The sequence below is a fragment of the Lutra lutra genome, chromosome 2 (assembly GCF_902655055.1).
Source record: "Lutra lutra chromosome 2, mLutLut1.2, whole genome shotgun sequence".
Classification (NCBI taxonomy): Eukaryota; Metazoa; Chordata; class Mammalia; order Carnivora; family Mustelidae; genus Lutra; species Lutra lutra.
The window spans coordinates 196,642,627-196,649,945 of record NC_062279.1 but is presented as its reverse complement, the minus strand read 5'-3'; the positions used below and the strand labels follow the sequence as shown (position 1 = coordinate 196,649,945).

At 35.4% G+C, this 7,319-nt stretch overlaps 1 non-coding gene across 1 annotated transcript; it reads right to left on the bottom strand.

Moving 5' to 3' along the window:
* Positions 1-727: 727 nt before the first annotated feature.
* LOC125094581 (U6 spliceosomal RNA) lies at positions 728-837 on the bottom strand. Its single transcript, XR_007125594.1, has one exon. It is a non-coding gene; the product is annotated as a U6 spliceosomal RNA (small nuclear RNA).
* Positions 838-7,319: the final 6,482 nt, after the last annotated feature.

The following is a 7,319-nucleotide window of genomic DNA, read 5'->3' as shown; positions in this document are numbered from 1 at the left end:
AGCTGAAATTTGAACAGTGTTTGGGGGGGACTGGTGTTATTTAATTAAATCAGAAAACTGAAATACTATTGAAAAGGAGAACTACTTTTACTAAGCTTAACAAATTTATCTGAGGATTCTGTACTTAATTTTTCTCTTCACAAAAATGTGCTTAGCCTCTCATTTTTTTCCCAAATGATGGCAGTGAACTTTAAAATTTAAGAAATAATTTTAATTTGGTAAACTTTAAGGTATAAATTATTTTAACTTCCTTATACTAATAAGCAGGATAGTAGTTGGAATCTCCCTTCCATCCTATGTGCAGCTGAGGCAGGCAACAGGACAAGAAGATTTATTTCCATATCCCCCTGCATACGGTCAGCCAAACAGCCACTAAAGATTGGATCTCTAGTGCTCTTGTTTGTATGTATAACAGACAACAGCAGTCAGGACTAAACACAGACCTTCGCTATGTTAACCAGCCATGAGTGGAGTCTTGAAGAAGAAAATATACCCATAATTATATGCATAGTATCCTTAAGAAATTATGGAAATTTGGGGGAGTAGGTAATAGGCCTACTTCTTTTGGAAGTTGGAAGTATCAGTCTCCCTTCTTCTGGCAAATCAACAAAAAGGAAAGTTTTCCTCAGGTTCTATTAACTTAAAACGTTTTTTAAAACAGGTTTGCTGAGATATAATTTGCACAGTATAAAATTCCCCATTGTAAGTGTACAGTTCAATGAGTTTTAAAAACAAGGAACACTTGATAAATTTGCATGTCATTCTTGTGCAAAGCCATGCTAATCTTCACTGAGTTGTTCCAATTTTCGTTCCAATATATACTGCCAAGTCGAGCACGCTCCGAATTTTAATTTTTGGCAGAAAATTGCCACCTAATATTTTTCAGAACATAGGGGAAGGAAATAGACTTAATTAGACTTTTTATGATGGACATCATATGTATATATATATTTTTAAAATATTTTATTTATTTATTTGACAGAGATCACAAGTAGACAGAGAGGCAGGCAGAGAGAGAGAGAGAGGGAAGCAGGCTCCCTGCTGAGAAGAGAGCCCGATGCGGGACTCGATCCCAGGACCCTGAGATCATGACCTGAGCCGAAGGCAGCGGCTTAACCCACTGAGCCACCCAGGTGCCCCATCATATGTATATTTAATATTTATTTTAGAAGCATTTAAGATAATATATGGATAGATAAATAACCAGATTCAATCAAAATGTAGTGAATCTTCATATTAGTTTTAGTATGTAGTTGTAATCCATATTCTATAATTAACTGAAAGAAGACATTTCCTCAACATTAAGAAACTTGACTGAAGGGAAAGACTAGTTCATTTTGGAGCTAGGATATGGTCTCATATCTTTTGACTCACATCGCACTGGGATAGAAGTTTATCTGATGTTGATCCATCAAGTATAGTAATAATAGGTATTATTTATTTTGGTCTCAAATAAATCATTCTAAGTTCTCTGCATGTGGTATTTCAAGTCGTTCTTATGAGAGCTCTATAAAGTAAATGCATTATTTTCAGTAGTGCATAGATGAAGAAATTGAGGTACAGTGACTTTAGGTATACTCTCCAAAGTCATAAAAATAATCGGGGACACCATTGGGGCCCTAGTTCCAGAGTTGATTATACATACCTCACATTGTCTCCCCTAGTAGCCATTGAGCACAAAGGGAAAAGACAAAGACTGGGGTCCCTTGTTAGAATTTCCCTTCTGGAGTAGAAGCAGCAAAAGAAAGAATGGAAAGGAAAATTTCCATTATTCTCTGGACAGGTTTTTCCAAGTATCTCACAAACCACATTCTAATAGTAAATCGTTTTGATATAAAGATATCTATTTCTAAACTTTTATATTTTCAGATTTGAGGTCTTGATTTATGAATTTTTTTAAAAATTGGAAATAATTTTCCACTATGCTAAAGGAGAAAGGAAAATACAGACAGAAGCACATGTGCTCAACACTGAACTTTAGGATGATTTTACCTGTTGCTCTCTCTGCTTGATGTTGCTCTGTCCCAGATATGACATGGCTCATCCACTTACATCATTCCATGACTTTTCAAGAGTCCTCTTCTTAGATCTTCCTATTCACAGCAGTAATCCTCCATATTCTGCCTTGACTCTGTTTTATTTTTCTCTCTTGTACTACCCAACCTAAGTTCAGACTGATACTTCCAACTCAAATTCCAGACCTCAAGGCTATGGCTTAACCTCTTTTTAAAACTATGTCTGCATCCTTATCCCTGAGAACAGTGGTTTTTAAGGCCATGGAAAATAATAGAAAATCTGATAACTGCACATTTTTTTTTTCTATCTGGAGTTGCACGTGAAATATTCTTAGAGTAACAACACTAATACTACCATCAATGATTACTGAACAGTTAGCATTGTTTTGCTTTTGCTCTCTGTGTTATTTTCCATTTTTTAATAGCTGTTCTATACCTATTGTCTGAGAATATAGCCATTTCATACCATCTTCTCTGCCTTGTCCCTCATTTAGTCTTAGTGCCACAGGTAACTTTGTATTTATGCTCTACCAGTCTTTACATCAGTGTCTGTCTACTTATTTTGCTTGTCAGAAGGTTATTCTCCATTAGATTCCTTAGTAAGGGCTCAAGGGAACAATATTCCCGGAATTATTGCACACTGGTTAGAATTTGCCTAAGCCCTTTGAACTTGAAAATATGTTTTGCTGGATAAAAATAATTCTTGGCTCACACTTTTCTTACTCTTGAATATCCTAAATATGTTAACCACATTTTCTTTCCTATAAAAGTCACGTACTCTTTTACCTTTGTTTTCTAGGTACCTAAATGATTATTTCTCCCATCTCTCCCTTCCTTCCTCTCTTTTTAAAGTCACTTAGTTTTACTGGAATATGTCTTTGTTGTTATGGCTCATTTTCACAGTAATGTTATGTACAGTTCCAATATGCAGTTTTACATCTTTTATTTTAGGAAACTTTTCTGCAATTATTGGATTTGGTATTTGTTCTGTTTCCTTACTTTTGGTTTCATCTTCTTTCTTCTCCTACTATCCATATGCTCAACTTTTTTTTTTTTTGCCTGTCTTCAATATTTTTAACTTTCTCTTGATTCCTTCTTTTCTTTTATTACTTGTTGAGTTCTAAAGTTTTTCTCTCTCACTTTTTATTTTGCTGAAGCTATCATCTGCTGTGTTTATCCCTTATTTATGTTATTTCTCATTTTTGGAATTCTCTCTTCTTTTATTTCTAATTATATCCAGAGTTATGGAACATTGTTTCTGAGCTTTTCTAGTTCTGATTTATGTTGTTTTCTTTCATGTTTTATAGCATTTTCTTAATGTTTCTTATCTAGTTTTGAAATAGTAGGTTACAGTTTTGTTCTGTTTTGTGGGCATATTTTTTGGCAGGCTTTTATTGTCTGCAGTACATTATTCTGCTTTTTTTCTCTCTTTTTCTTATGATAATTTTCTATGGGAATGACCTTGATACTTATGTTGCTCATGTTTATATGAAATGAATTTTTCTAGGCAAGGCTTAGGAAAGTTTATATAACTTTACAGAGCTCCCTCTTCTGTTGTTTTTATGTTGTTTAAAAATGTGGTAATGTGCTCTCTGGGATTTCATCTGGACTTTTACCCCCTTTTTCTTTGTTGCTTCTATCCTGTTCAGTTTTGGTTCCTCTTCTAGCAATTCCTTTTCAGTGTGGGTTCCTGTCCTTGACGGCCAGTACTGAGAGCTAACAGGTGTTCTCTGTTCTGGTTGTTCAGTATTTCTTGGAAGGGGAGAGATTATATTCACAAACTCCTTATACTTTCAGCTGTTGTTCCCACATTGCTCTCTGCTTTCCAGTGAATGTGTGTTGGCAGTTTTAGTGTCCTATTCTCAGACTCTGAAGATACTGCTCTGTTATTTTCTTCCTCTTCCTCCTACAGAGATGCAGATATCATGAAGTTTTAAAGTTATAGGTAGTTTGCTTCTGCCCCACATATTTTGGAGCTTATAGGGATAATTATTCATCAAGTTTTTAAATTTTATTTTATTTTTAAAATATTTTATTTGTTTATTGGGGGGGGAGGGCAGGAGGAGGTCAGAGGGAGAGGAGAAGCAGACTCCCCATTGAGCAGGGAGCCTGACCAGACCACTTGGGGCTGGATCCTAGGACTCCAGGATTATGTGCTGAGCTGAAGGCCCAGGCTTAACTGACTGAGCCCTCAGGCACCCCTCATCTAATTTTATTTTATTTTTAAAATTAAAAAATATATATTTATTTATCTGAGAGAGACAGTGAGAGAGCACAAGTAGCGGGGAGGGGCAGAAGGAGAGGGAGAAACAGGCTCCCCATTGAGCAGGGAGCCCAATGTGGGACTCAATCCCAGGACTCTGAAAGCATAACCTGAGCCCAAGGCAGAAGCTTAATCACCTGAGCCACCCAGACACCCTCTAATTCTATTTTAAATGCTATTCTGTTTTACAAGTTTTGCCATCTAAGTGTTCTATTTTTATGTGGGGATTTGGTGGGATTAAAAGTCTGCAGAGCCACCTCTACCATCTTCTAGAATCCTCCCTCTTATGTCAGTTTTCAACACGTACCTTTAATTACATGGCAGCCATTTCAATTTCCTCAGTAAATTATTTTTAATATTAATTGGATTACATAATATGTACATATATATTAATATATTAAAGCCGAAAATTACCAGTCACTTAACCTGACACTTTTAAAGATCCTTTATAGGTAGAATTATTTTGGGAGACTCAGGTCCATCTTGAAATCAATTTATATGAATTTTACCTCAGAGTAAACAGCAAACAACAAAAATTTTTTTTTTTTTTAAGTGATACAGCTTTCAGAGTCATAATACTTTCCGGTAGAAACAATTTTGTGGGGAAAAAAAACTCCATCTCAACTGATTGAATGCTCAGGTTTCCCTTCAAACGATCAAGTTTGAAGTGTTTTAAAGGACAGTTTTACTCAGATGATGGGAATATGAAAAAGAATAAAAAGGAAAGCATTGCACTTACTTGGAGGCAGTTCTTTTTCTTTGAGGTATGGTGTTTGTTGTAGGCTATTGGAGACTATTGGCCTATTCATGGCATTAGTGGTAGCCATTTCCAGACAAGGGAAGGCTTTCATAGATAACTCTTAGAGTGCTGTGAAATGATCCAAATTGGAAGGCAAGGAAATGAAAACGTGTACTTGCTTGAAAGACCGTGAATGCTCATAAAAATGAGCTGTTATGGTGGTCTTTCATCCCAATCCCTACAGATAAAAAGCTATCTCCACATGATTTGCTAAAGCCCTCTTACCTCACTTTCACTGAGCAAGGAATCATGATTCAAAACAGGGTAGGTTTTTTTTTTTTTTTTTTTTTTTTTTTGGTCAAGTTGCTATGGTGAGATAAAAAAAAAACTCTAAACGTTCGTGCAATTGGAATATTTCTTTTATCATGCCTTCTGATAAACTACATACACACTTTTTTTCTTAAAAGGAAATGCTTAAGTGAATTCCTACTCCTTTAAGAGATTCCCCTGCTCCTCCCCCCACTCCTCCCCCCACACACCAGTAGCTAGGTTTTGCATACTATGGACAGATTTCCAATGTAAATCTGGTTTTCTTCTTCATTCTTTTTTTTTTTTTGAATAATAAAAGGTAGAAAAGAATTCTTTATTTGTTATAAAAGCATACATGAATTTTGTCTTATTCTGCTAAGTGTCCTTATTTGTTAACACAATCACAATGAACAGAGAAATGCTTCTATTACTCTTGATCCCATGTACTCTCCCATGTTAATTCATTTTTCCTCTAAATGAATTTGGATTCCAATAGAGGGGAAAAACAGACTTTAGATTTTATTTGTTTACTTATTTCTGCAGTGCTCTTTGAGATGCCTATGTGGATGTGGATGTAAGAAACAAGAAAAAAGCCTGTTCATTGATTTTTTTACTCTGCAATTCCATGCAGACATTTGGGGGCTGGGAAGATATTTTCATTTTGTAGTTGCTTTACATGAGGAATAAGAGATGTGGTGCATCTAGAGTTTTCTCAGGCTGATATTATTAATGAAAAATAGACTCATTGAAATAATAGTGTCCAGTATTTAACCTGATACACAGATTGTTGGACAATTTTATCCTGGATGGATGCATGTTTTTTGGATACTCAAATCAAATATTCCTTAAGATCAAGTAGGTTTGGGATGACACCATTTACTCTATAGATTTAACCAAGATTTTATCATAGTATAAAACTGACACAATATTTTCATTTATTCGTCCGTTCAGTAAGCACTTACTAGGCGTGTGTGTTTCGGGTTTGTTGCAACATACGCTTCCATCCTGCTCTCTTCAAGTTTTGTTTATAGAGATTTTTTTTAACCTAGAGTGTATTTTGCTTTGTTTTTGTTTTTGTTTTTTTGTGACTATTTGTGCTGATAGTTACAGCGCCTGGTTCTAGATCTGTTTTCTGCAGTGAAATTTCAGTGTGAACTCTCACCAGGTATTTAATCCATTTTCATCCTCGAGGAAAAAGGGGGAAAAAAACTGCTCTTATTATCTGCTCTTTCTAGAAATGAGATTAGAGCAGATAAAAGTTAGCCAGAACTTGGAAGCATCTCACATCACTCAAATAGATGATGCTGAGGAGTGACAGTGATTACGAGGATCAATGTCTTTTTTCAGATAATGAAACTGGGATAGTTGACTTTTGACTGTATTGGTTATGTACAAAAACTTACCTCAAAACTGAGATTAGGTAATAGAAACAAATGAAAATTGTGAAATTTTGCTAGGGATCAGTAAGATAAGCATGAGAAGCCTTTCTCATGTAAACTTTAAGTCTTGGCTCTAACCTTAACTTTACCCACAAAACCAGGTGCTAGAGCTAAGTGAACATCTTTCCTTCCATCCTGCTCTCTTTTCCAAATTAAAGGAAATATTTTAAGGGAAAAGTGACAGGGGTGGGGGAGCACCTATGATGGGTATACCTTATGATTGGCCAAGAAAGAAAGAAATGATGATCATTTTTCCTGTCAGTGGCATATTACAAGGGACCTGAAGCAAAATAATATCACAAGGAAAGGGTTGCTTTCTAGCTGGGTCAGAGAAAAGTTAGGGATTCTACCTAAAATATGAATTCCTAGAGGAAAAACTATATTAACATGGAAAGTTAATGAGGGAATTGAAATTATCCTTTGATAGATGTCTGCCTTGCTTATATATTTGCAGTGAGGTAGTAAAATGTGAGAAATGTCCCCTACTGGCATTGTAAAAATACGGGTGTTGTAATTAATTAAGATGATATATTGAAACATTGGCAAAGTTTAGT